This window comes from Hippocampus comes, unplaced genomic scaffold, assembly GCF_001891065.2.
Source record: "Hippocampus comes isolate QL1 unplaced genomic scaffold, H_comes_QL1_v1.1 scaffold67, whole genome shotgun sequence".
Classification (NCBI taxonomy): domain Eukaryota; kingdom Metazoa; phylum Chordata; class Actinopteri; order Syngnathiformes; family Syngnathidae; genus Hippocampus; species Hippocampus comes.
The window spans coordinates 501998-514497 of NW_017805221.1; the positions used below are offsets into that span (position 1 = coordinate 501998).

At 43.7% G+C, this 12500-nt stretch overlaps 2 long non-coding RNA genes across 3 annotated transcripts in view; both read right to left on the reverse strand.

Moving 5' to 3' along the window:
• Positions 1 to 5893: 5893 nt before the first annotated feature.
• The window catches only part of LOC109515404 (uncharacterized), an 8576-nt gene continuing 1969 nt past the window's right edge, over positions 5894 to 12500 (reverse strand). The window contains exons 1-3 of one of the 2 annotated variants that reach the window (XR_002168182.1): positions 8573 to 8916; positions 7903 to 8010; positions 5894 to 6560 (exon numbers count right to left, since the gene is read on the reverse strand). This is a non-coding gene — a long non-coding RNA (uncharacterized LOC109515404). Of the gene's footprint in view, positions 6561 to 7902; positions 8011 to 8572; positions 8917 to 12500 lie in introns of those variants that run through there. The other variant, XR_002168183.1, reaches the window with a different exon arrangement.
• LOC109515405 (uncharacterized) lies at positions 6885 to 7894 on the reverse strand. Its single transcript, XR_002168184.1, has 2 exons — positions 7404 to 7894; positions 6885 to 7341 (listed from the first exon to the last, which is right to left on the reverse strand). It is a non-coding gene; the product is annotated as an uncharacterized LOC109515405 (long non-coding RNA).

Here is a 12500-nt window from a genome sequence, read left to right on the forward strand (position 1 = left end):
CCCCACACACACACACACACACACACACACACACACACACACACACACACACACACACACACACACACACACACACACACATAAACTTAGTGGGTGAGCAAGCGAGCGAGAGAGCGTCACGGTTGAGGACGCCTGCCTGGGTTACCTGGAAACAGGTGTGGATTTCCTCATACATATTTCACGGAGCCACCCCTCCATTGTCAGACACCGCTGGCTCCAGTAGCACACACATGGACACACTCACTCACACATACTTTTTTTATTCAACCCAGACCAGCATAATAAGCAGACTATTCATGTCATACCTCGACAGTACAACGAAGACTCTCAGTGTCGCACACATACACTAGTCCTCCCTCTAGTGGTACACAAAAGAATCACTGCCCAAATACAGTTTATTTGTACTGTATTGAACTTTTCAGCCCAGTGCATCTGTATCTAACACTGAATAACGACTTGCCTTTTTTGTTTTTACGTACAATAAGTTGTAAGTGAGTCATTATTTGCCTCGCCCCGTCCCCATATTCAAGCAAAGTGTTCAAGTGCATTCTTTGCATCATGTTACGAGTGGCTTACGGTACAATAATACCAAATATACTGTTTCGGAATAAACCACTATCTTGTTTGCTACTGCATTTAAATGCTGGTCGTGATGGTGGTACTTGGAGGGAAAAGTATTTTTGTATGTGGTAAAATAAAAAGGTGGAGAATTATTGCACTTTACAAAACTGTGTATTGTTGTGACGGGTATGCGGCGGACATATGTATTGCCTTCATGTTTAACGCTGATCCACGTGTCAGGATGTTTAAGGTGAACATGAATTATGGATGCACGCACACACGCACACACGCACAGTCGCACGCACACACACACACACACACACACACACACACACACACACACACACACACACACACACTGTTTTGAATGGACACAAAGGAGATCAGCTTTCACAGTGGACATGACACACCCACTAGATATTGGAACTCTATTAATAATTAGCATTTCTATCCGTATAAGAAGAGATATGAGACAATGAAATCCTCGAAGCAGCATTTATTCACAATATGGTTCTACAGTAAATGACGCAGGTCGCCGTTAGGTGGCGTAACGGTCCCTCCTCTTGGCCAAAGCAGATTGAAAAATGTACATTCGATCCAAGGCATTTATCCATCCATGATCTGAACCGCACTTGATATTTAAGCGACACCTAGCACCCCCGCCCCCCCCAAAAAGTTTCCTATCTCATTCTCCTTTCTTTGTAAGGTTTTATTAAAATATCGACTCGATACTGTCATTTACAGTATATGATTTCATTCAGGGCTTTTTTTAGTCCATTTTAGTGAGCGTGAGACAGTGTGAAGGCCTTTATTTATTGGTGCAGCTGAAGCGTGAGTAGGCCTGTCGCATTGCCAAACAGCAACATTTATTCCACATGGCAGGCATTTTAATATGCGGCAAGCATCACGCCCTGTCGTCATTTTATACACCGTTGACAGTTTAATAAGTTGCAGCTCTTGTAAAAAACAAGGAAATGAGGTGTCGGTGGGCATTCCTTTAAGAAAAGTGGATGTTGCATAAGAGTTTGGACGCAATTGCGCCACACGAAGATGCCTGAAGAATCTTGTAAAAACTACCAGGCAAAACAAAACAAAGGAGTGCAGTATGTACACAAGAGCAGGCGCTCAAGCTGTGCGTCACATTATATAACAATACTTTTTGGTTGAAAAAGATACACATTTTCACATTGTTTCACATAATTGAAAAGCTGTTGTGACTGTAACCGTGTGCAGTAATTACTAAGCAATGTCATGTATCAATGTCACAATATTGAACAAGTTCTAAATTTCACATCAACAAAGTTCAAGTAAGAAATGTAAAAACTGTACTAAATGTCTCACCTGGGTAGTTGAAACTGTATTGTGCTGAGCCAATGCCATTTCCCCGCGGCCTCAAAACATGCTGGCGACACAGCTTTCGGATTAAGCGCCGCCCCCTGCCGTCAGGTCGTGTAATTACAACAGCCAGAACATTTACCGGAGCCCGAATGAATGCGACTTCACAAACACGAACAAAAACCACAATTTTCAGCCAGCGTCTCGGTATTTTTCCGTTGACAATGTGACAGTAACTTTAAAAATGACTTGGGCAATCATGCTAATAGGCGAACAATTTTTGTAAAATCTTATAGCACACCACCAAGCAAAACATCATAAATACTCCAAGCGGGCGGGGGTATCCAATTCTGATTTGGATTAATTTTGTGACCACTAGCTAGCATTTCCAAAGCTGTCTTGTACCTCTGATTTTTGGCTAGCATAACAGAGCAAAAGAAAAAAAAAAGGTTTTCATCAAACGAGTGACGACTCATAACTCGGATAACTACCGGTAATACGGTGATGCACCCAGAAATCAAGGTATCACTAGTGCTGTATATGTACAGTATACTGCATATGCACGTATGTATGTGCATGTGTGTCAATGAGCAGAGGTGACCGGCATGATCGCATATTATGATGAAACCACGGCCTGAGAGGTCATCGGCTCTTCCTGCCACGTATCCCAAGTCCGCCTGGGCCAGTCCATTTACCCCGTAAATTGAGTGTCTTTGTCCCGCCAATATTTGTTCATGCCATTCAACGTCTTTTGACACACGATATGTGCGAATATTTTTCAATTGATAAACGAATATTCTATTTTAAAGCCATGCCACCTGGCCGGAATGCAAAGTCATTTCTGTCACGCCTTCCTGGTTCAATGAGGACATTAAATGAGAGTTTTCAAAATCTGTTGGGTATTTTTAATTTTATTTTTTTGTCATAATCCATTCAGCAAACCGCAATCCAAACCATCCATTGAGCTAGCTCGCTAGTTCCACCCTCGCTCTCGATGGATGGCCTTTATTGTTTCCAGCAAGCCACCGCCTGAGAAAGTTGTTTTAACCCTGCCTGGCTGGGATGTTCAAATTGTTTCCTGCGTGAGAAGCTCCAGGGACGGGGGGAAAAACTGATTTCCTGTCTACAATTGAATGTGTAGCGCTCGGCTTAGGGAGCAATTCAGGAAATACCGCGTTTCATCACTTTTTAAAACATTTCACCTCATGTTGCGTCATAACGTGACTTTCAAGAATGTTGCTGCGAAAAGATGACATCATCATGTCAAATAATATTAGCAGCCACATGGAGGAAAAAGAACCTTTGTGCTCATCAAGCCGGAGATAAGCAGCTTTTCTGTCAATCCCGATGAAAATAAATAAATAAATAAATAAATAAATAAAAAGACATTAAACAGCAATGTAAAATCCAAGTGGGAGTCACACACAACAAGTCTACTATTAGCAGCCACATGGAGGAAAAAGAACCTTTGTGCTCATCAAGCCGGAGATAAGCAGCTTTTCTGTCAATCCCGATGAAAATAAATAAATAAATAAATAAATAAATAAAAACACAGCCATGGAGCACTGAAAAGAAAATTTGGTGTGAGTTACAACAAGTCGTCCTGCTTCACCACATGAGCGGTGTAAATGAGGAATACAAGGAAGGAAGTTACAGTTCAACATCGGAGCTTTTCATTTGAAAATGTACATTTTGAAACCGGGGTCTTGCATGCAGTCAGATGGATGGAAATGCTGATGAAAAAAAGGGTAGGCAGAGGCCAAATAAAGTCAACGTGATTCAGATGCAGAACATTTCGTACGACTTCTCAGCATAGGTCCAATAAAGAAAATACACAAGGGAGCAAATTGGTTTGGAAAGTTTGTTCGAAAAATGACGATTGTCAGCATTTGCAGACGGAAATGGGATCAAATGGATGATGGGCATCCTGATGGAAGAAAGGCAGCCATGGGGAAATAAAGCTGAAAATCCAAATAGATTGCGGCATACTTAACTGCACAGGCACTCCAAACAGCAATTATAAGAGAGCAGTTTACAGTCGATTTTTTGGAGCATTTTGTCTAAAAATGATCATTTTCAAATCTTGCATGTGTTGAAATGGAAAAAGACCGCCACTTGCTCAAGCAGCGTGAAGAACAAATACCAGAAAGCCAAACTACCGTCCAATTATCGATCCTTTTGGTGATTTTCAGAGAAAAGTCTAGCATGGGGTCACACAGACGATGGCAGTGGCGTGAGCAGAGGCTCAGCGGGTGTCTGTCAATGGAGACACTGTGTTCCCCACACCCTGCACGTTGTCACGACAGCCCAGAGGCCGGTCCAGTGTGAAGCTCCATCCTGAACACGCACTGGCCAAGGCACATGATGCAACACGCTGCTGCGACACGCACTTAGCGGTGATGCGAAGGCACCGACTAAACATGCGCTGGAAAAAAAACAAACAAACTAGATACAGCAGTATTTTTACATCCATATATATATATATAGGAAGGGAGAGAGAGAGAGAGAGAGATAGCCTCGGTGATTATTTTATGATATTTAATTTCAGATAATGTACAGTTAGCGTCCAACAATTGTGGCTGTGGAGGAAATCTTCAACACATGTCATAAAACGTGATGGGAAGCCCCCACCTTCTCACTCCATAAATAAAAATAAACCCCTCCCTGACATGATTCATGCCAATGAGCGAATCCTCATGCCTTTGTCTCCGCGCCTCGCAACCGGGCCGATTTGGGTGACGCGTCAATGCTCAACCAATGGCCGCCCGTCAGCCAGCATCATTAACGAAGGAGGGGGCGGTGGGGGGAAGGAAGGCACGTGGTGGCAGGCGAGATCTGGAGGCCTGTCGCACAGCATCATGGGGCAATGGTGAGCGAGTGGGCATGCGCCGTCACGAAGGGGCTACGTGCGGAAACACAAATCCACCATGGGAATGCCAAATGTGGGCCTAAATCGCTCCCATGTGCACTTAAAGCCTCATTTCATCAAATGTGATGTACTGCGACCATCCCTGGAATGAAACACTCAATTCTGGCTCAGAAGAATTGATTACCTCAGCATTTTTTTGCTCAATTGTAAGGTCACAGACTCACATTTTCATTTTGGGGGCTTTTAAGCCTGTGCCACAGGAAATGATCTGCAGATTTCAGAAAATGATTTACTTCAAACAATGCATCTTTGTTCCTCTGTCTATGCCAGTGAGGTATCATGACAACTAGTCTTTAACTTGATGGGAGAAGGCCAGATTAAATTGTTTCCACCCAGAAAACAGGAAAAATTGCATTGTGCCCAAATTGCAGCCATTCATTTGGAAGCTGGTTCCTTTGGCCTCAATCCACTTCTTCATCCCAAGCCTTTCACGCCACAAATAAGAGACACCATCCACACTATAGAAAAATGGCAATGTAACAGCATGCAACTGGTCCACGTACGTGAGCTGGTCAAATGAACTTTCTGATACTATGGCAAAGAAAGAATGATGTACGGCAGTTATTTTCCAAACATTTTTCGACCGTCAAAGGCCACCGTAGTACACCAGGAAAGAGCAACTTTGCCAGCAAAATGTCCGTGTTACAATCCTTCGTTGACTTGCCAATCAATTTAGAATAGAAATAAGCGAACGCGTGTTCGAAAGTGATATGACGAACCATTTTCCCTTTGCTGTCAAACGATCGCAAAGCGTAATTTGCACGAGCGCTAATAAGTGACCATTAAATAAAATACGGCGGTTGTACGCAAACTCTGCTTAAGACAAACCTTACCCTAAGGGTCGTAACCACCACTTACAAGACATTTCTTATCCTACCAACACCAGATCTCTTTCGAAAGTTTCACATACGTTGTTCAGTATTTGTATTCCAAAGTACTCTGAAAAATTTACAAATCAAAATTTTGGCCTTTACATCGCAGTGCATTCTGGGACTTGTAGTTTCAGCGCTTTGTTCACCCCTCACATTTGGCCGCTTCTCATGAATAAGACGAGAGGAAACCGAAATAGACAATCGGCGCAAAAAAGGATTCACAGCTTTATTAAATAACTACAAAATAAAGTGACATTTCGCCAGACATCAATAAAAAAAAAAAAAAGTCATAAAAATCCACACATCGGCTCAGTGTGGTGTGCATATAGTATACAAGACATTGATAAGATGCTGAGTGTCACAAGATGATTGCCCCCTCCCCCCCCAAATAAAATAGGTAGTGATTTATGAGACATGTTTTTGCTTAAAAACAAACAGTTTCTACATGATTGTGCAAAATATTCACAGAATCTCCCAAGTCGTCCCACGTGGAGATCCACGTTGAGAATTCAAGTAGTAAATGACAAAATATTTCGCCCACCGTCGTGTCTTGACCATGTTTGCATGCACCTTTGCAACGCCTAATGGCCGCACATCATCTTCCAACTGCGATCAGAAGCGTCACCCCCTTACGGTCTGATTGCCGAAAACTAAAAACCACAATAACATCGCCATGACTTCATCTTCACTTTCCATCCCAGCCATCAGTCTACGCTTCAGGGCACCGGGTGGGCCTGCACCTTCTCCGTCATCTGCTTGGCACTGTAGTAGGACAAGCTGAGACCCATGATGGCCAACATCATGGCAATCTGATTGATGGCACGGTCCTGCGGCTGCGTCTGCACTTCGCCCGCCACTTGCCTCTGTGGCGGGGGCAAAAAAAAAATAAAAAGAATTACAAAAAGAAATTAAGACGATTTATTCGAAAACTGTGTTATGTTTAAACAGTTGTCCAAACACCATTAAGCAGGCGAATATTAAATGTGTTTACAATATATATCTCCTTTGATTTCAAATGTATAGCCGCTAGCTAGTACAAGAAGCCAACGTAGTAGGCCACATCTTCACTCCTTGTCAAAACGACACGTTTTGGCTTTCTAGACTGTCGTACAAGTCCAGAAACTAGTTAACAAGGCTCATCTGTTTAATTAAAATGCATAAATAAAAAAGTTGGCCTGTTTTCAAGTAATAAAATGCAGTCAAATTACTGGTGGTTCAAAATGCTTCCTTTTGATCACAAGCATATGGCAGCAAGCGCAAAAAACTAACACGGCAATCGCCACCTTTACTCAGCAAAAGCGCACTGACCCAGACGCACAAAACAATCCCTTGATCACAAAAAAAGTTTCTCAATCAAGACAAAGATACTGTAGTCAAAGTTAAGAACAAAAAACACGACTGTTAATCACAAGCATGTGGCACGTAGCCAGCCAGGTAGCTAGCGCAAGAAGCTAACAGTAATCTCAATCCTCTCCCCTTGTTCAACAGCACGCCAAATCAAAGTTGATTTGGACACAAAAAGTTTGGTAGATATGGCACGTAGCAAGCAGGAGAAGCTAACGCCATGGGTCAAATCTTGATTCCCACTCAAATGCCCGTCAACACAGAAGAAGCAAATTTAAGTCTTTTGCTGACAAAACATTACTAGCTACACAGCTGCTAGCCAGCTAAAAAGCTGAAGGAAGACAAATTCTCAAGTGGAAAACTGCCAAATCTTAATTTTCAGGCCGTCCAACTGGTGCGGTAGCAGGTCACTTCATGCAACCGTTCCTCTACCGTCAGGTCACGTTCAGGTTGGATACGAGAAAGAAGTCAGACAGTCTTTGCGTGTGCATGTGGGGAGGGCGGTGGGGGCATACATTATGCAACAATTGCCATCTTTCCTCGCCGTCTTTTGAACATCTCAATCTGTGTTCCGTTGTCTGGAAAAAAAGAAACCTTCAACCAAAATGAGTAAGATGAACGTCGTACCGCCAGGTCAATCTGTGTCACACACGGAGGGCCTTTGTTTTCCCAATTAGAGTCAAGAAGGGAACAAAACCTTGCGACAATGGTTCCCACGCGCTTTGTGATGACTGCCCGAGCATGAAGAAAAAAAAAAAAAAAAAAAACTGTCACAATGGTCGAAATGGCGTCTGATTCGTGTTCAGGAATGAAGTGTAAAGGGTGCAGATGAGGGCTCTGGAATCTGCCCAGCGTCGCTACCTGGAGCAGGCGAAAGTATCCTGGCGTCAGCCGTCCCAGCCTGATGATCATGTCGATGGATGCGGCGGGACGGGGCGGCTGTGGCGAGACGGAGTGGCTGTTGAGGACCTGCGAAAGCACAAGAATCTCATGAGCCGACGTCTTCAAAAGTCCATCGGCGTAAGAGGAAACCCGGACGAAGCGCCACTCGCAAACGTGAACCGCGTGACCTTCCGAACAAGCCGGCCGTCTGGTAGACGTGCTAAGCGATGATCATCTGGCCTCGATTTGTCCAGCGGCAAAAGCCCCCGGGACGCGGCCCGCATCTATCCCATCACTCGCTCCGGATGACGTTCAGACAAGAACAAAAACGTACCGCGTGTGGCAAACGGGGAGAACCGCCAAAGCACTGTTCTGGATCTTTTGCTTCCGCATCCTACCCTCTCTGTTCTGCAACGCATTTGCAAAAGGCCAGACTCATTCAAACAAAAGGCCGTCCGGGGTTTCGTCCGCCGCCGTCACAACTGCAGATATTCGGATACGGACCGGTCTTAACTGGTACAAAGGTTGGATGAAAATCAGAATCTGGACAAGCTGAGTGCCCCGAAAGCTCGTGAGCGTCAAGGCGGGGTCGTTGTCTGCGGCGATCGAACCGTTAGATCAGGCGTGATGTGAAAATAAGAATGTCAACCTGCTTGGAGTTGGATTAGCGCATCAGGCAGACGATCCCGATTTGAGGAAGTTCTTCAAGAGTCTTGAGGATGACCCGACTTGACAGGATAATTACAGTACTTAAAAAAAACAAACAAAGATGCCTCAGGTATGCAAGGATTCCTCGAAGCGACGGGACAAGCAAGTCTTGTCAAGACTCCTCAATGTCAATCCCATCGACACTTTTTCGAGCTGTATTCTTCAACTCCAGCAGATCATTTGACTTGGGAGAACTTCGCCCAGGAGTCTCTCCCGTAGCCCCAGCCCTTACTTGTCCGCCGACACCTTCAGCCCTCCAAGCCCAAGCGGAGAGAGCAACCGAGGTACTTCTTCTCCGCCTTTTTATAAAGCGCCTGCTCTCGCCCAACCAGATCTGCCAGGCTGGGCTGCGGTGCACACGCCCACTTTTTGCAGGAACGCGCACACCAGGGCTGTCGAAAAGCATTACTTTCACTTGGTGGCCCTACCAAAACACAACCCCCCCAACCCCCCCATCCCTCCCAACTTCCCCCTCCACTTCAACCCCTCCCCCAAAACAAACTGTCCTATGTTAACTCGTTAGCAGATCAAGACAAATAAAACAGGGAAACAACGCGTTAATGGCGGCGCACGTGCATGTCCGAGAGGGCGATTACGCAACTGTTCCAGATGCGCGCGTTTTCATCGGACACCGGCGCCGATGGGACGCGCACAGACCTTGGGACTCTGATGAAAACCAAAGACCGGAATTGACTGCTTAAAAGTGTAGACGAGCGTGTCATTTCCCATCTTTGTTTCAATACACACGTGCCATTGAAATGAAACGACGAGACAAGCGCTGATGATGTTTGACCCAAAAGTTTTTCGCCAAAAGCAAACTGTCGGGCCACTTGACAAAGCCCAGTCAATTGAGCCCAATACAAAGCAAATGCAATGGCGCTAACGAGGTCATCTGGTAAAATCGGGACACGTGTGACTAACTTTAATGGGATGAAGTCAAAGATTAGCGGCTAGTTGTACATCATTTTTAGGTGAAGGGGAGACATTTTGTATCCCAATCATTGTGACCAAAAATCACGTTATCAATCCTCGATTTACAACCGTGTCCACACAGAATATTTTGCAATGACGAACACCATGCCATGAATTAGCTCGCGCGATGGCAGGGGCGGGGAAAAAAAGTTCCATCCAATTTAATCCTTTGATTTACCTTTACAGGCATCACACCATCATTCCGACTTGCGTACGAATTTGGGTGACGTTCTCAATGTATTTGTGAAACATGTTAAATTTGCTGAAATTTCACCATCACTTCCGAAGTCTTCCATCATATTTTGTGGTCGAAAAATAAGTGGACGTCGTGCCGTAAAACCTGTATCTGACATTTTTGGCTCAGTTAGCGCAGAACTTTTGACTGCGCGCTCCCAGGCTGGATTCATCATTTGTTTTAATGTGACGGTCTTAAAGTTTGAAAAAAGTTGAAAAATAAAATGAATATAGACAGTTTGACAATTTTACTCATTGTAACAATTGCACTGTGGGCTGGATAAAATGTTTTAGCAGGCCAGCTGAAGTTCCCCACCCTTTTTTTTTTTTTTAACTACATGTGCACTAACTACTTGTCGGGAAAATCTGTTTATCAAACGGCATCCAACCATCACCGATGGAATGAAGATTGCCCATCAACACGCCCAAGGGCACAAAAAAAAGAAAAAAAAGGCATTCGAGGTCGGAACCTCAGAATGCTGTTTGCCACATTCTATCTTTGGGTAGGCACGTTGATGACTGACTATGAACAAACACTGCATGGGTGTGTTCTCAACCACATGTCAATACACCAACTCATTGACATGCTTTGGAGTTAAAAAAAAAAAATCACATGGTTCTAATATCAATTATTCAAAAAGGTTGTGTTGGATAAGACTCCTGTCAATTGTCCAAAACACTGTGCGAGTTAAGAATAGATGACTATCATGACGCCAAATGTAGCGCAGGCTGAAATTGGACAACTGCAAATACTTGCACAATAAAAAATGTCACTTACGTGTAGCCCAAAATCTTTTGCAAGGTGGTATAACTCTTTAAATTCCCCCAAAGTTGCCTTCAAGACTACCTCAACGCTCCTAAAAGTTGCACAGGTTACAATAATGTTACTCTAATACCACAGGTCAAATTAGCCACCCCCCCAAAAAAAAATATTCTAATACTACCATGAATCCAAATGTTTCACAGGGTAAAAACTAACCCCCCCTGCCGCCACCCAAAAAAAGTTGCAGTTAAAAACAAAGTCTACAGCACCATAATTCCACAAATCTTGTGCAGCTAAAAATAATTCTACGGTTAATGGCCCGAAACTTGCACAGGTATTAAACTGCCATATATCCCAAACGTCACGGAATGAAATGGGAATACCGTAAACTGTGAAAAAGTTGCACGGTAAAAATACGATAATCCCTAAAAGTTGTACAGATTCAACAGGACGGTAAACCCACAAAACTGCAGTTTCATTATTTAAAAAAAAACAAAACATCTTGATAAAGAAAGACTATCATAAATCCACCAAATGTTCAGAGGTTAAAATAAGTCCCCCACCCCCAAAAATATGGGCAGGTTACAATAAGACCAATGTCAGGGAGAAGAAAGAAGTACAGTAATAACAATGATTTTTTATTGATTTATTTACTTTTCAGAAAGGAGTGGTTTAAACTATGATGAGCGTTTGGCCAGCAACCCTGCTGAGTCAGCTGGGAACTATTCTTGGAATTCTCTACCTGAAGCACGCAAACAAAGAGCCACTTTCACACTGGCACAACATATCCAAGGCCAAACTGCTGCTGTTCCAAAGATGCTCGTGCTCAGTCTGACTGACACCGTCTCATTCTGATGATTATTATTATCATTATCATGATTGGAGGCTGTTTGCTTCAGTCAGCATCATCCAGAGTCAGGCATCAACATACGCAGGGTACACCGTGTACTCTACTCCTGCCGGCCAATGAAAGCCCTTCATTTCCATTCTTCGTCCCGCCTTTTCACCCACACTTTTTGCAGCTTCCCCTCCCTTCCTTGCTCTCTAGTCGACTAGTAGGGGCGGGGGTGGGTTCCAATCAGAAGCACCAGCGTCAATGCAACTGGACATCTGTCACCACGGTTACGTCACAAAGCAGCCCGTTCGCACTGTACAGCGGCTGCATTGTGCTGCATTCGAGGCAAACCACCAAGTGGGAAATTCGGCACTCGAGGCCCGACCACAAAAACGTGAAAAGAAGGCAAAATGGAATGCGAGCTCTCCAAGTGTCTCATCGAGCTTTGGATGAGCTGTAGTAAACGGGTTAAACGTTCGGTGCTATGCTAGCACATCTGCTCAACCTCATTTAGCATTCCAATTATGGCATTATGCATTTAATTGATTTCAATTTCACCCATAATAGTCATGAGCGTTTTATGTTTTGTGTTTATTATTTTACTTGATGTTAACTGTTTTGTGAAGCGCTTTGTTACAGCTGCCGCTGTTGTGAAAGCGCTATATAAATCAGCATGCATTGTATTGTATAAGCGAGAAATTTAAGAGGGTGAGCTATCTTGCATGTATGATGCTAGCATTAGCACAGTTGACATTGTAGACCGGCACTATCGGCATTCAAACTTTGTCGTTAAACAATAAAACTTACATTTCTATTATGTGTGATATGACAACCAATAACTTGTTGGACCTGTTTATTTATTTTTAAAATCAGGTTAGCTAGCATGTTAGATGTGATAGTGTTAGCATTTCTGCTATAACCAGACCCCACCCCTTTGCTTTATTGACTTTCTGAAATGACAAAGTCATCGTTAAAGCACACATAAGTCGAAGATAACAAGAAATGATAGCTTGTGTACTTAGAGTTCGTGTGTGTTCATATAGTTAGCATACACGAGAAAACTAA